The sequence below is a fragment of the Glycine soja genome, chromosome 8 (assembly GCF_004193775.1).
Source record: "Glycine soja cultivar W05 chromosome 8, ASM419377v2, whole genome shotgun sequence".
NCBI lineage: Eukaryota > Viridiplantae > Streptophyta > Magnoliopsida > Fabales > Fabaceae > Glycine > Glycine soja.
The window spans coordinates 48,077,145-48,099,607 of record NC_041009.1 but is presented as its reverse complement, the minus strand read 5'-3'; the positions used below and the strand labels follow the sequence as shown (position 1 = coordinate 48,099,607).

At 33.4% G+C, this 22,463-nt stretch overlaps 1 protein-coding gene across 6 annotated transcripts in view; it reads left to right on the top strand.

The window, feature by feature from the left end:
* Positions 1-22,463, top strand: part of LOC114423857 (2-succinyl-5-enolpyruvyl-6-hydroxy-3-cyclohexene-1-carboxylate synthase-like) — a 65,257-nt gene that overhangs the window by 18,605 nt on the left and 24,189 nt on the right. For 2 of the 6 annotated variants that reach the window (XR_003668940.1, XR_003668939.1), the window contains exons 1-7: positions 12,589-12,840; positions 12,910-13,026; positions 13,749-13,954; positions 14,932-15,278; positions 15,816-16,307; positions 17,146-17,657; positions 17,729-17,923. The exons of the other annotated variants lie outside the window; for them this stretch is intronic. The gene's annotated coding sequence lies outside the window, so the exon portion shown is untranslated. Of the gene's footprint in view, positions 1-12,588; positions 12,841-12,909; positions 13,027-13,748; positions 13,955-14,931; positions 15,279-15,815; positions 16,308-17,145; positions 17,658-17,728; positions 17,924-22,463 lie in introns of those variants that run through there. 6 annotated transcript variants of the gene reach the window in all.

Sequence of the window (22,463 nt, the reverse complement as noted above, 5' to 3'; positions counted from 1 at the left end):
TAATAATTTTAGGCAATTTTCCCTTAGGATAGTGAGTGTTTTGTTGGGAACCTTAAATAAGATCATCCAAACACTCTTAGGATCCGCCTAGTTTGCATTTCTTGCACTTTAATTTCTTGCTTACTTTCATAGCTTATTTCCTTTACTCTCCATTGTCAAACCGCCTAGGTAGCTTGTCTTTGCTTATTGTTTGTCTCTTTGTTTCCTTGCTTGTGATTTGTCATATAGGGAATTGGAAAGGAGGATTGATGTCATACCTTGAAGAATTTGAGTCAAGAAGCAAGGGGTCAACCACCTTAAGAGCTATTGGACTAAGAAGCACTCCAAATTGAGTGAAACATCAAAGATAGAATAGCCACCACAATTGAGGACTTTTTTTTTTTTGTAATTGACAATTTGCTTTGCTTTCAAATTTTGTAACAAAAGGCCTTTCATTGGAAGTAAGTTGGGAGCCTCCAATAGGTCACCCTACTTCCATTTGTGTGTAATAATTTTAGGCAATTTTCCCTTAGGATAGTGAGTGTTTTGTTGGGAACCTTAAATAAGATCATCCAAACACTCTTAGGATCCGCCTAGTTTGCATTTCTTGCACTTTAATTTCTTGCTTACTTTCATAGCTTATTTCCTTTACTCTCCATTGTCAAACCGCCTAGGTAGCTTGTCTTTGCTTATTGTTTGTCTCTTTGTTTCCTTGCTTGTGATTTGTCATATAGGGAATTGGAAAGGAGGATTGATGTCATACCTTGAAGAATTTGAGTCAAGAAGCAAGGGGTCAACCACCTTAAGAGCTATTGGACTAAGAAGCACTCCAAATTGAGTGAAACATCAAAGATAGAATAGCCACCACAATTGAGGACTTTTTTTTTGTAATTGACAATTTGCTTTGCTTTCAAATTTTGTAACAAAAAGGCCTTTCATTGGAAGTAAGTTGGGAGCCTCCAATAGGTCACCCTACTTCCATTTGTGTGTAATAATTTTAGGCAATTTTCCCTTAGGATAGTGAGTGTTTTGTTGGGAACCTTAAATAAGATCATCCAAACACTCTTAGGATCCGCCTAGTTTGCATTTCTTGCATTTATTTCTTGCTTACTTTCATAGCTTATTTCTTTACTCTCCATTGTCAAACCGCCTAGGTAGCTTGTCTTTCTTATTGTTGTCTTTGTTTCCTTGCTTGTGATTTTCATATAGGAATGGAAAGGAGATGTCATACTTGAAGAATTGAGTCAAGAAGCAACCACCTTAAGAGCTATTGGACTAAGAAGCACTCCAAATTGAGTGAAACATCAAAGATAGAATAGCCACCACAATTGAGGACTTTTTTTTTGTAATTTTGTAATTGACAATTTCCTTTGCTTTCAAATTTTGTAACAAAAATGCCTTTCATTGGAAGTAAGTTGGGAGCCTCCAATAGGTCACCCTACTTCCATTTGTGTGTAATAATTTTAGGCAACTTTCCCTTAGGATAGTGAGTGTTTTGTTGGGAACCTTAAATAAGATCATCCAAACACTCTTAGGATCCGCCTAGTTTGCATTTCTTGCATACTTTCATAGCTTATTTGCTTTACTCTCCATTGTCAAACCGCCTAGGTAGGCTAGCATATTGGGGGATGTCATACCGAACCATTAAGAGCTATTGGACTAAGAAGCACTCCAAATTGAGTGAAACATCAAAGATAGAATAGCCACCACAATTGAGGACTTTTTTTTTGTAATTGACAATTTGCTTTGCTTTCAAATTTTGTAACAAAATGGCCTTTCATTGGAAGTAAGTTGGGAGCCTCCAATAGGTCACCCTACTTCCATTTGTGTGTAATAATTTTAGGCAATTTTCCCTTAGGATAGTGAGTGTTTTGTTGGGAACCTTAAATAAGATCATCCAAACACTCTTAGGATCCGCCTAGTTTGCATTTCTTGCTTACTTTCATAGCTTATTTGCTTTACTCTCCATTGTCAAACCGCCTAGGTAGCTTGTCTTTGCTTATTGTTTGTCTCTTTGTTTCCTTGCTTGTGATTTGTCATATAGGGAATTGGAAAGGAGGATTGATGTCATACCTTGAAGAATTTGAGTCAAGAAGCAAGGGGTCAACCACCTTAAGAGCTATTGGACTAAGAAGCACTCCAAATTGAGTGAAACATCAAAGATAGAATAGCCACCACAATTGAGGACTTTTTTTTTGTAATTGACAATTTGCTTTGCTTTCAAATTTTGTAACAAAATGGCCTTTCATTGGAAGTAAGTTGGGAGCCTCCAATAGGTCACCCTACTTCCATTTGTGTGTAATAATTTTAGGCAATTTTCCTTAGGATAGTGAGTGTTTTGTTGGGAACCTTAAATAAGATCATCCAAACACTCTTAGGATCCGCCTAGTTTGCATTTCTTGCACTTTAATTTCTTGCTTACTTTCATAGCTTATTTTCTTTACTCTCCATTGTCAAACCGCCTAGGTAGCTTGTCTTTGCTTATTGTTTGTTCTTTGTTTCCTTGCTTGTGATTTGTCATATAGGGAATTGGAAAGGAGGATTGATGTCATACCTTGAAGAATTTGAGTCAAGAAGCAAGGGGTCAACCACCTTAAGAGCTATTGGACTAAGAAGCACTCCAAATTGAGTGAAACATCAAAGATAGAATAGCCACCACAATTGAGGACTTTTTTTTTGTAATTTTGTAATTGACAATTTGCTTTGCTTTCAAATTTTGTAACAAAAAGGCCTTTCATTGGAAGTAAGTTGGGAGCCTCCAATAGGTCACCCTACTTCCATTTGTGTGTAATAATTTTAGGCAATTTTCCCTTAGGATAGTGAGTGTTTTGTTGGGAACCTTAAATAAGATCATCCAAACACTCTTAGGATCCGCCTAGTTTGCATTTCTTGCACTTTTATTTCTTGCTTACTTTCATAGCTTATTTCTTTACTCTCCATTGTCAAACCGCCTAGGTAGCTTGTCTTTGCTTATTGTTTGTCTCTTTGTTTCCTTGCTTGTGATTTGTCATATAGGGAATTGGAAAGGAGGATTGATGTCATACCTTGAAGAATTTGAGTCAAGAAGCAAGGGGTCAACCACCTTAAGAGCTATTGGACTAAGAAGCACTCCAAATTGAGTGAAACATCAAAGATAGAATAGCCACCACAATTGAGGACTTTTTTTTTGTAATTTTGTAATTGACAATTTGCTTTGCTTTCAAATTTTGTAACAAAAAGGCCTTTCATTGGAAGTAAGTTGGGAGCCTCCAATAGGTCACCCTACTTCCATTTGTGTGTAATAATTTTAGGCAATTTTCCCTTAGGATAGTGAGTGTTTTGTTGGGAACCTTAAATAAGATCATCCAAACACTCTTAGGATCCGCCTAGTTTGCATTTCTTGCCCTTTTATTTCTTGCTTACTTTCATAGCTTATTTGCTTTACTCTCCATTGTCAAACCGCCTAGGTAGCTTGTCTTTGCTTATTGTTTGTCTCTTTTTTCCTTACTTGTGATTTGTCATATAGGGAATTGGAAAGGAGGATTGATGTCATACCTTGAAGAATTTGAGTCAAGAAGCAAGGGGTCAACCACCTTAAGAGCTATTGGACTAAGAAGCACTCCAAATTGAGTGAAACATCAAAGATAGAATAGCCACCACAATTGAGGACTTTTTTTTTGTAATTTTGTAATTGACAATTTGCTTTGCTTTCAAATTTTGTAACAAAAAGGCCTTTCATTGGAAGTAAGTTGGGAGCCTCCAATAGGTCACCCTACTTCCATTTGTGTGTAATAATTTTAGGCAATTTTCCCTTAGGATAGTGAGTGTTTTGTTGGGAACCTTAAATAAGATCATCCAAACACTCTTAGGATCCGCCTAGTTTGCATTTCTTGCATTTTCTTGCTTACTTTCATAGCTTATTTCTTTACTCTCCATTGTCAAACCGCCTAGGTAGCTTGTCTTTGCTTATTGTTTGTCTCTTTGTTTCCTTGCTTGTGATTTGTCATATAGGGAATTGGAAAGGAGGATTGATGTCATACCTTGAAGAATTTGAGTCAAGAAGCAAGGGGTCAACCACCTTAAGAGCTATTGGACTAAGAAGCACTCCAAATTGAGTGAAACATCAAAGATAGAATAGCCACCACAATTGAGGACTTTTTTTTTTTGTAATTGACAATTTGCTTTGCTTTCAAATTTTGTAACAAAATGGCCTTTCATTGGAAGTAAGTTGGGAGCCTCCAATAGGTCACCCTACTTCCATTTGTGTGTAATAATTTTAGGCAATTTTCCCTTAGGATAGTGAGTGTTTTGTTGGGAACCTTAAATAAGATCATCCAAACACTCTTAGGATCCGCCTAGTTTGCATTTGCATTTTCTTGCTTACTTTCATAGCTTATTTGCTTTACTCTCCATTGTCAAACCGCCTAGGTAGCTTGTCTTTGCTTATTGTTTGTCTCTTTGTTTCCTTGCTTGTGATTTGTCATATAGGGAATTGGAAAGGAGGATTGATGTCATACCTTGAAGAATTTGAGTCAAGAAGCAAGGGGTCAACCACCTTAAGAGCTATTGGACTAAAAAGCACTCCAAATTGAGTGAAACATCAAAGATAGAATAGCCACCACAATTGAGGACTTTTTTTTTGTAATTGACTGTTTGCTTTGCTTTCAAATTTTGTAACAAAATGGCCTTTCATTGGAAGTAAGTTGGGAGCCTCCAATAGGTCACCCTACTTCCATTTGTGTGTAATAATTTTAGGCAATTTTTCCTTAGGATAGTGAGTGTTTTGTTGGGAACCTTAAATAAGATCATCCAAACACTCTTAGGATCCGCCTAGTTTGCATTTCTTGCACTTTAATTTCTTGCTTACTTTCATAGCTTATTTCTTTACTCTCCATTGTCAAACCGCCTAGGTAGCTTGTCTTTGCTTATTGTTTGTCTCTTTTTTCTTGCTTGTGATTTGTCATATTGGGAATTGGAAAGGAGGATTGATGTCATACCTTGAAGAATTTGAGTCAAGAAGCAAGGGCTCAACCACCTTAAGAGCTATTGGACTAAGAAGCACTCCAAATTGAGTGAAACATCAAAGATAGAATAGCCACCACAATTGAGGACTTTTTTTTTGTAATTTTGTAATTGACAATTTCTTTGCTTTCAAATTTTGTAACAAAAAGGCCTTTCATTGGAAGTAAGTTGGGAGCCTCCAATAGGTCACCCTACTTCCATTTGTGTGTAATAATTTTAGGCAATTTTCCTTAGGATAGTGAGTGTTTTGTTGGGAACCTTAAATAAGATCATCCAAACACTCTTAGGATCCGCCTAGTTTGCATTTCTTGCATTTTCATTTCTTGCTTACTTTCATAGCTTATTTCCTTTACTCTCCATTGTCAAACCGCCTAGGTAGCTTGTCTTTTCTTATTGTTTGTCTCTTTGTTTCCTTGCTTGTGATTTGTCATATAGGGAATTGGAAAGGAGGATTGATGTCATACCTTGAAGAATTTGAGTCAAGAAGCAAGGGGTCAACCACCTTAAGAGCTATTGGACTAAGAAGCACTCCAAATTGAGTGAAACATCAAAGATAGAATAGCCACCACAATTGAGGACTTTTTTTGTAATTTTGTAATTGACAATTTGCTTTGCTTTCAAATTTTGTAACAAAAAGGCCTTTCATTGGAAGTAAGTTGGGAGCCTCCAATAGGTCACCCTACTTCCATTTGTGTGTAATAATTTTAGGCAATTTTCCTTAGGATAGTGAGTGTTTTGTTGGGAACCTTAAATAAGATCATCCAAACACTCTTAGGATCCGCCTAGTTTGCATTTCTTGCACTTTAATTTCTTGCTTACTTTCATAGCTTATTTCCTTTACTCTCCATTGTAAAACCGCCTAGGTAGCTTGCCTTTTACCAATTAGTTTTTACCTTATCTTTCACACCTCTTTTAGTGTTTATTTTGGCTAGTTTCAATCATAGTTTCTTTTACCTTTTGTTTTCAAACCCCCAACAAGAAAGAACCATAACTTAGGAACCAACATGAGTCTTCATTCTTCATCTAGTGTTAATGGTGAGGGTTTTACTCCTAAGGACCCCTTGTATAAGATATTAGATGAGTTGAGATCCCTTAATTAGGGTTTAGAAGTATTGACTAATCAAGGTTTAGGTCTAGTTGACTAGTTGGGGTTTAAGGGTATTTGACAAATTTGGGTTTATGGGTATTTCACTAATTAGGGTGATTTGTACTTGACTAATTAGGGTTTTGTGTTCATTGACCAATTAGGGTTTATGACTATTTTAAAAACTTAGGGTTTACGGATACTTCACTAATTAGAGTTTACGGGTATTTGACAACTTAGTGTTTAGGTTTTAGGGGTATTTGAGTAACGAGGGTTTATGTGTAGTTGAGTAATTAGGGTTTAGTGTTACTTGACCAATTAGCGTTTAGGATTATTTGACAAATTAGAGTTACTTGACTAATTAGAGTTTAGGGTTATATGACAAATTAGGGTTACTTGACTAATTATAATTTAGGGGTATTTTACAAATAAGGTTTTTTGGTTACTTGACAAATTAGGATTTAGCGGTATTTGACTAATTACGGTTTATGGGTACTTGAGTAGTTAAGGTTTAGGGGTATTTGACAAAGTAGGAAATAAGGATATTTGACTAATAAGGGTTTAGGGGTACTTGACTAATTAGGTTACTTGACTAAGTAGGATTTAGGGGTATTTGAAAAATTAGATGTTTAGGGTTACTTGAGAAATTGGGGTTTATGTGTGTTTGACTATTTCAGATTTATGTGTACTTGACTAATTAGGGTTTTGTGTTACTTAACTAATTAGGGTTTATGGTTATTTGACAAATTAGACTTTAGGGTTACTTTGCTAGTTATGGTTTAGGGGTATTTATGGTTATTTGACAAATTAGACTTTAGGGTTACTTTGCTATTTATGGTTTAGGGGTATTTCAAAGATAAGGGTTTAGGATTACTTGACTGATTGAGTTTTAATGGGTATTTGACAAAGTAGGGTTCAGGGTTTCTTTACAAATAAGCTTTTAGTGGTATTTGACTAATTATGGTTTATTGTACTTGACTTATTAGGGTTTAGTGTTACATGACCAATTAGGGTTTAGGGTTATTTGAAAAGATAGGGTTGCTTGACTAATTGGGTTTAGGGGTATTTGACAAATAAGGGTTTAGGGTTACTTGACGAATTCGGATTTAGGGGTATTTGACTAATGAGGGTTTATGTGTAGTTGAGTTAATTAGGGTTTAGTGTTACTTGGCCAATTAGGGTTTAGGGGTATTTGACAAATTAGGGTTACTTGACTAATTAGGGTTTATGGGTATTTGAGGAGAAAATGACTTTTATCTTGTTAGTGGCCTGCACAAAATTGCAGGAATGAGGAGAAAATGAGTTTGTTGCAGTACCAAATACCTTAAATACTTCTTCCTCATCACCTAGCCACCAAGTCAATTTCCCTTCCTTGACATCAATCAATGTTCGTATTGTGTTGAGGAAGAGTTTTCCCAAAATAATTGGTGTGACTTCATTCTCCTCTATATCCAGAATCATAAAGTCCACAGGGAAAATGAATTTTCTGACCTTGATCAGTAAGTCTTCCACTATCCCTTGTGGGAAGCAGAGAGTCCTATTTGCAAGCGGAGAGTCCTATTATTATTATTCTTGTTGTTGTTGTTGTTGTTGTTGTTGTTGTATTATGAAAGAAAACTGAACAACATTGAAAAACAATAATTTTGTACCCATCGTCATCATTTATTTGCCGAGTAAAATCAAGTAATACCCAGAAAAATATCTTGGAATGAGTAAAGATACCAAGTACTAATCCAAATCCAAATAGTCAAATACATAGAGTTTAGTTCAAATGCAAACAAATTGATCAAAAAAGTAAAGACGATAATATCAGTCACATATCAAGATGATCAGAAAAACCTGAAAGATGGAGCTAACCTCATTATTTGAAAACATTGAAATTACCCATTTGTTTCCTATAGTTGTAATAACTTTCCCTTTTAGTCCGTATAGTTTAAAACATCTCATTTTGGTGCCTATAGTTGCAATTCTTTACCTTTTTGGTCCTCACTATCAAGTATCCATTTACATAGTTTGAAACGAATGTGGCATGGCTCATTTAATCCACCTTCATCTCAAAGGTGTTAGGTGACTTTAGACAACAAGGAGAAAAAGGTGATTGCAAATATAGGCATATAATCATGGATTCAATTTCTCATTTATTTTTTTGGCTAGCGCTTGTAGTCTACATGGGTGGAGTTTGAGAAAGACACATTGATTCATTTTCTCTCTCTTCTTGTTGACTCATAACCTCAACTACTCAGATCCGCCTTCTTTGGTTCAAATCATGCACTATAAGATTAGATATAATCTAGCCCAATGACTTTCCTAGAGACATGAGCCTAGCTACATTGCTTTCCAGATTAATCAGTCTAGCCTCACAATGTTAGGAACAAAATTGAAATGATGAAGAAAAGAAAGAATTTTACTAAATATAAGAAAAGAACAGAAAATAGAAGAGAATATTTCATATCCTTCTTCCCTATTTATATCTAATAAAACCCTTTAATTAACTAACTCATTAATAGTCCAAATATCCTTCTCATTGTATCCTAAATCCTAACACACAACTTTACCACAAGTATCACTAAACCCTAAATCCTAAACCCCAAGCCCTAAACCCCAAACCCTAAACACACAACTTTAATCCATGCATTGAAGGCTTCAAATATTGCAAGCCACTTGTGCAATTAGATGGGACATTTTTAACTGGCAAATACCATGGTACTTTGTTAACTCCCATCGGACAAGATTGTAGTAGGAACAATTTTTCACTTGATTTTACAGTTGTTGAGAGCGAGACTAGAGAAGCTTGGATGTGGTTCTTGCATTATTTGCGAAGATATGTTACTCCGCAACCAAATTTATGTATTATATCAGACAGGGGAACCAGTTTGCTAGCAGCTTTACAATCTGAACGTGTTGGTTGGAATGAACCAGATGTTTCGTCTGTGTATTGCATTCGCCACATTGCATCAAATTTCAACAAACAGTTTAAAAATGTTGACTTAAAAAAACAAGTAATCAATATGGGTATGTTTCTTCCTATTTCATGCATCATATTCTTGCTTTATTACATGTTTACTATTTATTACTCATTTTTCTATCTTTTCGCACATGGTATGAGATGAGGAAACTACGATTTGAGGCTAAGTTGCTCGCTATGCGAGCAAAGTTTCCACAAGCAGCAGATTAGTTGGATCAAATTCCTAAGAGTAAATGGACTCAAGCGTATGATAAAGGAAAACAGTATGACCATATGACTACCAACCTTGCTAAATGTATGAATTCTGTTTTGAAAGGAGCCCGAGCATTACCTATTGCTGCCTTAGTCAATGAAACATTTAATAAAATAAATGATTCATTTGTTACTAACGGCATCAAAATCATGAATATGATAAAGGCGGGGCATAGGTACTGCAAAGACGTATATGTCATGATGCAAGAAAATCAACACATTGCTACCTCGCATTATGTTCGCATGTATGTTCGAGAAACAGGGGAGTTTGAGGTTCAAGAAATTGCAAATACGCGACTTGATCGACGAGCAATGGCATGCACTGTCAAATTGAATGAATGGTCGTGTGATTGCGGACAATTTCAAGCACTTCGACTACCTTGCTTGCATGCAATTGCAGCGTGTGTTTTTTGCAATTTAAATTATGATGACTTTGTTGACCCTGTATACAAGTTGGAAAACATTTTCAAAGTTTATCAACATCATTTTCATTCCCTTGGAAGTGAAGACACATGGCCACAATATTTAGATTCGTATTTTATGTCTGATCCTTCGAAACGACGATTGACATCAGGCAAGCCGACCACTACTCGAATACATAATGAGATGGATGAACCAATTCCAAATAGGCCTAAGAAAAGCTCATTATCTAGAAGTGAAGGACATAATCGGACTAACTGTCCATAAAAACAAGTACATGACTAAAATAACTTGTAATTTTTATGTTTTTCTTTCATTTGTATTGTGCGTTTTATATTAATATATTAATTATGTTATTTTTAATTTTTATTGATAGATTATTTAAACTTTAAATAAGAAACATTTAAAGTAAACTATATTCAGAATATATATAACATGTTTTAAATAATAAAACATTAAAATAAAATAATAACATATCAAATAAAATCACAAAAAATATACTAATAAAATCAACTTAATATTATTTATTATATATTTAAATATATTTTTAACTTTTTTTATTTAAAATAAAAAAAAAATTGTAAAAAATATTAAATTTAAAAGAAAAAACATATTTACGAAAAGAAAAAAAAAAGGTTAACATAACAAAAATATGTCTACAAATAATAAAAAAGCATTTAAAAAATTGAACAACTTAAAGCAAGTTGGTCCATGCTATCATAAATCATGTTTACAGCATAAGTTAAATTTGACTACTTTATTTCTGGCAAGATTCCATGCTATCATAAATCATTTCACCATAAATGACCGTATAAGCATGCTTCATGACTACTTTTATTCTATTCATGCATGTGCAACCTTCACGGGTGTAAATTATTGGAGCCTATGAAGCTTGTTTTCAGCATTATTGTTCTAAAGTTATTCCCTTAACGGTTGTTTTCTGCTATTTAAGTGTTGTAATGTGAGTGAACAATGCATTGCATTAACGTGAGTGAACAATACACTACTGATCTAAAGCTTGTTTTTCTTTGCTGCATGAACAATACACTACGCATGCTATTTTCAAGGATGCGCGCTTTTTCTTGTTTTCTTTGCTGCACAAGTGAACTAATGGCATGTTCTAAAGCTTGTTTTTCTTTGCTGAAAATAATTAATTAGTTTTGCATTTTTAATATCACTTAGTTATTATTAATTTATGGTTTAGTGTTAAATTAATTTTGGTAAATTATTATTTTGTGTTTTAGAATAATAGTGTTTAGTTATTATTAATTTACAGTTTAGGTAGATAAATTATTATACATGATAAATTAATTTTCTTAAATTATTATTTTATGTTTTAGAACAATAGTGTTTAGTTATTATTAATTTACCGCTTAGTTAGATAAATTATTATACATGGAAAATTAATTTTTTTATTAAATTATTATTTTATGTTTTAGAATAATAGTGCTTAGTTATTATTAATTTACGAATTAGTTACATAAATTATTATACATGTTAAATTAATTTTTTTAAATTATTATTTTGTGTGTTAGAATATTAGTGTTTAGTTGTAGCATCAACGGTTCAATAAACACTGTTCACTCGCGTGAAATTTATAAAAGGAGGGTTCATTCTCACCTCGGTGCATATGTTGCATCCAAACAATTAATTGGTTCTCTGATTTTGACGTGTTTCTTAAAGTCATACTGACATAATTTTTTTAGTGTTACACACACGAAAAAGATATTTAAAAATGTTTTTTTTACGTTACATAGAATCCAATGATTCCTTACTAATCAATAATTCTTTTACAGATGACTATTGAACAACCCATAATAAGAGATAATGTTAGCGACTTCAGTGATGACGAGCAACAACATGATTTTGATGAACATGGTGAACCAAGCAATTATGCGTTTTATTTGTATTGTGTGTTTTATATTAATGTATTAATTATGCTATTTTTAATTTTTATTGATAGATTATTTAAACTTTAAATAAAAAAAATTTAAAGTAAACTATATTAAAAATATATATAACATGTTTTAAATAATAAAACATTAAAATAAATTAATAACATATAAAATAAAATCACAAAAAATATACTAATAAAATCAACTTAATATTATTTATCATATATTTAAATATATTTTTTAACTTTTTTTATTTAAAATAAAAATAAAAATGTAAAAAATATTAAATTTAAAAGAAAAAACAGATTTAGGAAAAGAAAAAAAAATAGGTTAACATAACAAAAACATGTCTACAAATAGTAAAAAAAACATTTAAAAAATTTAACAAAAAGAAAAAAAAATAGTTTTACCAATTTTTAAAGTTGTAAAACAAAATATGACTTCTGTTTTAAAAAAATGACTTTAAAAGTCGTAAAAAAAATAACATTTGCACTGAAGCCGTACATATTTTTACGACTTCAGTTAAAATTTTTTTTTTAAAAAATAACAAGTCGTAGCCGGTGTTATTACTTCTGAGTCAGAAGTCCTAACACCTGTTTCGACTTACCCCATTTTGAGCAATTTTTTAAAAATATATCCCCAATTGAAAAATTGAATATTTTTTATTTATCCCTAATTGATAAAAAAGTTCATAAGTAGACTCTTTTTCCTTTATTTTTACCTAATGTCAATAATATAAGATGTTCAATTTTATAATTATGTTGATAATTTTCTTTTTTATATATATAGATAGTGAATAAAAGGTAAATGTAATAATCTCCTATTCTTACCAATATCAATAATATAATGTTCAATCTTATTTTTAATATTTTGGTTTTATATCCGTTAGCGGTGAATTTGACCGTTAGAATATCAATACTATAATGTGCTTTGGCGGTTTTCTTTTATATATAGAGAGTGAGAGTTTTCTTTTATATCCATTAGCAGTGAATTTGGCGGTGCATTGACATTGGAGGAGGGACTTGAGAAACTGAAGGAGGCTCTCCAAATCTTGAATTCTCCTTCCCCTTCTTCCCCTACTGTCCTAAGACCTTCACTTTGTTTTGCTCCCAACCCCACTCCTCCTCGGTCTTTCCTCTCATTTATGTATCCAAGAACGACGCCGACTCTAAATCACTCTGTCAATTTGGATGATAATGTGAGTCACCAGAAAGAAAGGTTCTTTTTGGTTTTCCATACCTCAGGTAAAGGTTCAACAATCTTATTGCCATTACTTTAATAACTTTAAATACTAATTCTTTTGCCGCTCCCAGATTGAGTTAGATGAGCTGGAAAGTGTTTCCATTCTGTCAATGACCCTTGCATGGGATGAATTTTCCTTCTCTACTTTTCAAGAAGCCCATTATTCGCTTCAAGATTCTCTAGACCAGGTGCCTGACATGCCTTTTTGATATCTTTTCTGCTTTTGTTGTTTTATTTACCATCATTCCCTGCTTCTATCATTTTTCATGTAATTTGGAATATTTAAAGTTAAATGGTCAATTCTTTTTTGTATCAGTTTTTACACCTTTGTGAATGAAAAAAGGGAATCTTTCATTATGGTTTGGTTGGGCCTTTCTCTTTGTTTTCTATAATCTAGAGGATCCTTATCTTCTTGGGTTCTGAAAAAATAAAAACATGAACTCCCTCGTGTATTTATGCTTGATGTTATTTCCTACGGTGTGGGTTATGTGTCATGTCTGGTCTACGATTGACACATGTAAATCCAAATGCACTAGAGCTGCTCTCAAAAATCTCAATTTGGTAGAAGATAGATCTATTCCAAGGGTACAAACTCATTTCTTTCCTAAGAATATGTAAGTTTTACTTGCAACTAGTTGTTACTTCCCTGAATTCCTTGTCCAAAAGTCAATGATGAATGTAACCATGGTTTTCTTGAACTGAGAAGCATATTGGGTCAACATTTTGTCTGAGTTAGTGTGTAAAGCAAAAGAACTAGCGCAAGCATACAAGCTTCAAAATGTAGTTAAGACTGCAGACAACTTCTGTTCATGTTTGAAGCTTGATAGAAACACAGATGTTAGCTATAGTAATATGAGGAAGGCTGCTTCTTGGGAAGATTTGACTGACAACTATTTATTCTGTTCTAAAGCTGTAGATCCTCAGTACAAGGATTTAAGGCATTTTCAGTGGCATTGGGAAAAGGGGGAGCCTGTCATTGTCAGCAATGTGCTTGAATGTACATCTGGTTTAAGCTGGGAACCGCTTGTCATGTGGCGTGCATTACGTCATGTAACTAATACCAAGCATGGCCAACATTTGGCGGAGAAAACAATTGATTGCTTAGATTGGACTGAGGTTTGCTTAATTTCCCAATCTTTAACTTTATTGACCATGGAGAGCTTTTTACACAAATTTCATTCTTCACCTTCATTCTCATGAAGATTATGTTTAATTGTTTGATGTTGGTACTTATTTTAACTGGAACCACTGCAGTTATGGCATTTGGAGAATTATTTAATATTAGCAATTTTTATGTTGTTGAATTTCCTACATGTTTCCTGAATTCAGTAACTCCACCTTTTCTGGATTGAGACTTGAGAGTTATTTCAGTGCATTTAATATTGTCAGTTATTGAATTCCATAGAGTCATCAGAACAGAATGTCCTTGAAATATTTTGTGAAGTACTGAAAAATTACAATTTTTTGGTGGATGGTTCCACTTTAAGAAACAGTTTGTAGATGTTCTGCTATCTGGGTCATAAAGAGATACCGGCCTAAGGTGGAATGTTGGTAAACAAAACGCACATTAGGGTGATAATTAGAAATCATTTTTCTGAGTGTAGTTTTTATATCAGTCTCAAATTTTAAGCCCTTGTTTCATGCTTTATGCTGTCTCTCCATCATTCTCAAGAAATATGGCTAGTGTGATCAATTTATCCTGCTACCATCATCATCATATTCATCTTCTTAGTCCTAGGTTTTGCTCCTTATCTTATCATCTTAGAAAATTTTATCTCAATGTTTGGCTGTTTCTTGTCCCTGCCCCATTTTGCTGTTTTTGCTTTGCCTGCCCAGACCTTTCTTGTTGCCCTTGCATCCTTTGGTATGTTTGTCTAGTTCTTAGACTTGCAGCATCTAGCTGATGTTGGGTAAAATGTACTTTTTATTTTCTTTAGTTTGTTGAAAATGTTATTTTCGATTTGTACTCATTCTGTTTTTCTGTTTAGTAATCAGACTAGAGTAAATCATATCTGCTTTATTTTACTGATTTAGTAATTCTTTACTGGACTTGTTTATTCAGTTGCTGCTGATTTCTGCATTTCTCTTTTGAGGTATTGGTTAAATGCAGGGGGAAATTAATATCCACCAACTTTTTACTGGCTATACAAATGGTCGTAGGGATTGGCTTGCTTGGCCACAGATATTGAAATTAAAAGATTGGCCTCCTTCTAATTTATTTGAGGAACAATTGCCTCGTCATTGTGCTGAGTTCATATCTTCCTTACCCTTCAAGGAATATACTGATCCTCACAAAGGTTCTCTTAACCTTGCTGTGAAGTTGCCTAATGGTTCTCTAAAGCCAGACCTGGGGCCAAAAACATATATTGCTTATGGATTTCCTCAGGAGCTTGGACGTGGTGATTCAGTGACTAAGCTCCATTGTGATATGTCTGATGCAGTATGCTCTATTTGCTTATTTCTTTCCTGGGCTGTTATTTTCAAGGATTTCTTCTAAATTATTTGAACTTTTTAAATAGATTTCATATTGGATGGTGTATAGTTTGTAGGATGTATAAAGTGTTGTCTTTGATAAGCCATTGCATTTCTCTGTTCTGTTTCTTATGAGTAGTTTGTGGCTTCAATTCCATGTCAGTTTTTAAGTTCTGTGCATTGTCTTCAATTCATAAACTCTCATTTGATTCTATATTTGACGAGTTATTTCCCTGGTTGTTATAATGATTGATTGATAATTAGAAAAACTACTCTTGTTATGATAGTAGAATCATCACATTAGTATGGTTAAGGACTTGAAATGAATGATGCCTTTGGCTTAGAGAAGGCTTTAATTTGCGTATATATACTTATGTCAGTTGCATAGATTTTCCTGATCAAACATTGGTTAGTGTTTTGTATATTTTGCTGTATGTGGCCCTGAGTGCATGCTTATCAATGAAGGAATTGAAGCATTTTTTTTTTAATAATTTTGCTGTTTTAGGTAAATGCGTTGACTCATATTGCTGAAGTGAAACTGGATTCTGATCAACTTACTGTCATTGAGAAGTTGAAGCAAAAGCATCTCGAGCAAGAGAAAAGGGAGCTACTTGGTGATGATCAGGATGGAGAAACTAATGTTGACATGCTTAATATAATTCATCTTCTACAATAAATGCTTTGGACAGGCAAACTAGTGTTGAAGTCATGGAACAAGAAGGTGGATTATGTGATGGGAAAGAAGTTGATCAGTTTCATCAACCGTCTGGTAGTAATGAGGTTGCCATTGCTAATGAGGATGGTATTTCATATGGATCAGAGCTCATAGAGGTTGACAAAGTAAAAGTAAATCAAGGTGATTTGTTGTTTGGGGGGGATGCTTCAGATGGTGCTCTCTGGGATATTTTTTGGAGACAGGATGTCCCTAAGTTGCAGGAATATCTGAAGAAGAATTTCAGAGAGTTTAGGCATGTCCATTGCTGTCGTTTAAAGCAGGGTAAATTATTAAAATGATTCAGTTATCTGTCTGAGTACTCCTTATCAACCTGAGTCATTTATAACAAATATTTTCACCTTTAGGTTATATTTTTAAATTTTAATATTTGGAGCTTTGCACCCTTATAACATTGACATTCTCCCAGTCCCTTATTTTATTCTGATAAAAATTTCATTAAATATGCATGTCATAAAGGATTGGGTAAAGGATCAAGCTGCTAATAAATAGTTATTTAGAAAATAAAAAAAATGTTTCCGTGTTTATTTTATTATGTGGTAAGGAGCTTTTCATTAATATGACAATAGATGTCATGCAATTGCAACTGTGTTCGTTCTTTAAACAAAGTCTCGGAATAGCATTATTGTGCAATTACCAGTCCAAAATATTCATTAATTTTTCAAATAAATATGTTTTATAATTTGCAAAGTGAGAGAGTACAACTGGGAAATTGAGTGTATCCGACTAGACAGAGTTTCCCAGTTCTTACTGGTTCAGTGTTGGGTTGATTACATGGCACCGGGTTAGATGCATATCCGATTTGATATGTGACCCGAGCCGGTGCTATGCCCGGGTTCCGGTTTAACCGGTTGGCCTGGCTGGTCCAGTCTGAGTTTTATAACACTGCACACAAGATCCCTTTGGTCTTGAATCACAGACAGTACACTGCCCACTTACCTTGTACTGAAATTCAACATTTTATTAAAAGAACGAAGACAGCACGTTTGAACTCTATTCATGTTACATTAGGTAAAGTTTATGAATTGTTTATACTCTTTTTATTACAGCTCAAACAAAAAAACTAATTCAAATTCAATTTATAATTTTTTTTTTTTTGCAGGATGATTGACTTTTGGATGTATTGGTCTTTACGCCTTTATCTTATTCTGCAATGACTCTGTGAGAGAGGAAGAATAAAAGGGAATGGAAGTTTGGAAAATTTTAGACTAGAAGAAAGCCAACTTAGAGTTGAGCTTTTTAAGAACAAATTCTATCTCAAAATCAATTATAAGATGAACAAGATTTTTAAAATTTAAATAACCAAATGGTCTAGATCTAAAAATAAGCTCTATTTCACCTAGATATCTAGCTTTGATGGTTGCCACCTTAGATTTTGGGAAATTTAATTCATGTACCATAGAAAAAAGAAGAAAATTATTCATTTGCCAGGTTATTTCTAGTTGTTATGTTTATCTGTTGTATTTGTCTGAAGTTTGTCCTTGTTATGTTTGTCTCTTGTATTATCAGTTGGATCATGCCAATGAATTATCAAACTCCCTGAAAGAAAGTGCCAATATTAACACTGTTTGGGCATCGCTTATTGTTGAAGAATGCACAAGACTTGGTTTGATGGTGAGATGATCTGATAAATATTACATATGCACCAATATTAATGCATGATTCTGATTTATTCTTTTGTTTAGTATTTGTGTATTGCTCCTGGATCTAGACCTTCCCCTGTTGCTGTTGCTGTTGCAAGTCACAAATTAATCACATGTATTTCATGCTTCGATGAGCGTTCACTTGCATATCATGCTGTTGGATATGGAAGAGGATCTCACATTCCAGCAGTAGCCATTACATCATCAGGCACTGCAGTTTCCAACCTTCTTCCTGCTGTATCTTTCATTAATATTGCTTGTTTTACATGGATGTCCTTATTTTCATGAATTTATTTTAGGGTAAAATACATTTTTGGTTCCCCTATAATGCTCAATCTGCAATTTTGGTCTCCTAGATACTTTTATTTTTCACTCAATGTTTGACCATGGATAATCAATTAACGGTCAACTAACAGAAGAACCAAAATCGCTGATTTTGAAAAATTGGGGGACTGAATGTCTTGATTTGGAAATAGGGGGACCAAAATTGCGGATTGAGCATTATAGGGGACCAATAGTGTATTTTAGCCTTTATTTTATTTTGAATGTGTGATGATTTATTAATTTCTTTCCTGTGACTTGGTTTGTTGTCATTCTGAATGTTGTTGCTAATACATGCATTGTTGGAGTTCAATTGGTTGCTTTGCTGGCTCTTTTTTTGCACTTAGTTTTTATTTTTATTTCCATCAACTTGATTTGTAGTTTTCTCTTTGAGTTTAATTCCCCTCAAGGTTTGAATTGTATTTGCTTTTAGAGTTTAATTCAAATTCACTAACTATGACAAAAATCTGATCATAAATTATCAATTATGATAAGAGTATTGATTTTTATAATAATTATTTAAAAATCGTATCTAAAATAATTTTTTAGAATAAATAATACATAGTAAATAATTTATGCACTGAAATTTTATAAAAACTTTTTACACTTTTATTTAATTATAAATTATCATATATATTAAGTCTGTTAACTTTTATAATAATTAATTTAATAATTTTTTATATGTCATCATTTCTAGTTAGTTGATTGAAAGTGTAAAAAACTTTTACACTATTATTTAATCACAAACTGTCATATGTGTGATAAATTTATTGATATTCATGATAATTATTATTAAAGTTATATGATAAATATTTCTAGTTGATTGATAATATAATATTCTTGCACAAACAATGCACATGCCTATTAATTAACTCAATATTAAATTAATTTACAATTTTTTTTTTACATTTGACAGTATATCAAAATAAAACTTATGCTTTTATACAAAAACATGAGATCCTTAATGCACGTTGGTTTTATATTTTGTTATATTGTGTTCATGTATTTTTTTATTTTTTTTATACAGTGTTCTTGTATTCAATATACTTAAAAATGAAACACTTTCATGCATTCAAGTATACCAAACAAAATTCCAACACTATATTTTGGAGAAATATGGTTTCAATGTGTATTCTTTTTCAAATTTGTAAGAAGAATTTATTACTGTTTATGGTTAATATGGGCTGATATATATTTTTCCTGTAGGGACTGCAACCTAATCTACTAACTACTACTGAACTCTAATGCAGGTCAAGTCTGATCTGGCTAAAAATATCCAATCATTAGAACCAAACTCTAAATGTTATGTCTTGTAATGAGTGATTCTCTTACACTCTGAAGTATAACAATTTTACCTTATAAGGGTTCAATTCAATCAAAGTAAAATGGAAAGCGTTTCCTTATTTATCAAATATGTTTATGTTTTGTAATGTTCTTCTACTAATATGTGGCGAGCTTAATCCAAAGTGATCTTTCTTTTGGAACTATCCAGTTGAATAGCAGCATATTTTCAGCCTTGAACTTTATATTTTATTTGTGACTGTTCTTCTTTAAGAGTGGTTTATGAATGTGGTATTGATATTTGATGCACGATAACTGGCCTTCTGTCAGGTAAAGGTTCAACTTCTTATTGCCATTACTTTAATAACATTAAATACTAATTCTTTAGCCGCTCCCAGATTGAGTTAGATGAGCTGGAAAGTGTTTCCATTCTGTCCATGACCCTTGCATGGGATGAATTTTCCTTCTCTACTTTTCAAGAAGCCCATTATTCGCTTCAAGATTCTCTAGACCAGGTGCCTGACATGCCTTTTTGATATCTTTTCTGTTTTGTTGTTTTATTTACCATCATTCCCTGCTTCTATCATTTTTCATGTAATTTGGAATATTTAAAGTTAAATGGTCAATTCTTTTTTGTATCAGTTTTTACACCTTTGTGAATGAAAAAAGGGAATCTTTCATTATGGTTTGGTTGGGCCTTTCTCTTTGTTTCCTATAATCTAGAGGATCCTTATCTTCTTCTTGGGTTCTGAAAAAATAAAAACATCTACTCCCTCCTGTATTTATGCTTGATGTTATTTCCTACGGTGTGGGTTATGTGTCATGTCTGGTCTACGATTGACACATGGAAATCCAAATGCACTAGAGCTGCCCTCAAAAAACTCAATTTGGTAGAAGATAGATCTATTCCAAGGGTACAAGCTCATTTCTTTCCTAAGAATATGTAAGTTTTACTTGCAACTAGTTGTTACTTCCCTGAATGCCAATATTTGTTTGACATGTTTCTTTAGTTGATATTTGTCTTTTGCATTTTCTTTTCCTTGGGTCTGGTTAAATGTTAATGCTCAAAAGGCTATTTTCGTTATTGTTGTATTTTTTTGTATTATATGCTAATATTTTAAGATTTAAATACAATGCAGTGCAAACTATATTTGGGCCAAGCCCATATACTTTCAATAGTCTAATTCTAACTCAATCCATAATAGCTCTTTAACATTGTTCCCAAATCCCAAGTTTGAGCTTAAATATTAATCATGCCTAGCTTGTTACAAATGAAATAACAGTGTTTTCCGGTCACAACCTTTGGCTAACAATTTATGGGTAAGCTTGTCTCCCTAAGGCAGGACCATCAACCATCTAGCAATTCTTCATTCCAGGTCAGCTTCCTTTCACCCTTTCTTACTTATACATAGTCTTATGGTGTACCCCTGGCCATCTTTGATTTTCCTTTTATCTGCACCCCTGGCTTCTGTATTTGGACCTCTGGTTTGTGTTCTCTGTTAACTGCCCCTTGTTCCTCAGCTTTTGTATCAGTATTCCGTATGGTGGTATAAAAATTAGAACAAAGGGAGCATAATGTTGTTTGTTCTTATTATGTTGTAGTTTTGAATTGTATAATGGTTTTTTTTAAGAGTGTCTATTATGCTAATGAAAAAGGATACGTTCACTGCACATTCAAAATTCATTTATGTTAATCACTAAATATGCATTATAATATTCATAATTAAATTCCTATGCTGCCATATAGTGCTCATCCAAAGTGATGGATGATGCTTTATTTCTAGCTTGGTCTTGGTTAAAAGCTAGAGAGAAAGATTTCAACACTCTTTTTAACCACTGGTCTACCAATCTTTCAGAGTCTTTTGGTTAAGTTGGGTTGGGTTTCCTGTATCTTCTGTGGTGGGGTCTTGGTTGGGTTCTTCTCTTTTTTGGAGGGCGGCACCATAGGTGTCTTGTATTTGTTCATCTTTCATCCGTACCTCTGGTACTGATATGTTTATATTAATACTATATATTTTCTGCCTTCCAAAAAAAAAAATTCATAATTAAATTGTGCCTTCCTCAATGTGGGAAAGAGGAAGGGAAAATTAATCACAATGTGGGAGGATGAAGTGGGGCCAGAATATGTAATGGTAATGGTTAGCAGACAAGTTATTTAGGAGAGACAAGATTCAACAAAGGCTGGAAAAGAGGAAGGGAAAATTAATCACAATGTGGGAGGATGAATTTGTGCGATGTAGCCAGTTTCCTTCTTTGATCCTTAAGGACAAGGCTGTAGCTCCAAGAAAGGGCCATGTTAGGACACATGGTTCAGTCATGGAGTAGACAACATAAGAGTTGGTCAGGAAAAAGACAGATCAGGAAGCTGGTTAGCAGGAGTTAGTGAGTAATGATGAGTTGGAACTAGTTAGTTAGACTTGGGCATTGTTGAGAGCAGGCCAGCCAGTTATTTAATTTTAACTTGCTAATCACATTTCTAGTATGCATGCTAAAGTGAACATAAGTATCATCACAAGTATGTTCAGCTTAGCAATAACATAAATATTGAAAAATTACAATGTTTTGTTACATTTATGTGGTGCCACTGCCTAGCTACTTGCTAAGAAACTTCTGTGTTTTAACCAACATGTTATTTTGCAGAAAAGTTGGCATCTAATTTTTTAGCCATTGAAATGCCTTCCCTGGCTTGCTGTGGAAAATGTCTTAATTTATGGTTTAAGAAGGATCTGATTAATATCTGACTAGTTGCACATTTTACATACCTTGTTTTCTATGGTATTTTAGAGTCTAAAGAAGGTCAACTTGGTTGCTGCTCTGGTTCGTGGTACCTGCTTTTTAAAGATGCATCGATGCAGTTGGAATTGACAATAAAACGAGCAGCAAAAACTGTATATCAGGTAGTAACACTAGGTATTTTCATTGTCACCTCATTGGACAAGCTTGCAAAATCTATAATTTTAATTGCTTTCAAAGTTCCTCTGTGAATGCATCAGGTTTTGGTAAAACAAAATAATTTAACTCATTCTTTGCCCCCTCCCCTAGCTCTTTTACTTTTTGTCATTGATCTCAAGGACCAGGTTTTCAATGAGGTTATATAAATTTTTACATGGGACAATGTCATGACAATGAGTAAGAAGGAATTGCAAATTCATTTCCTTATTATATTTAATTTTCT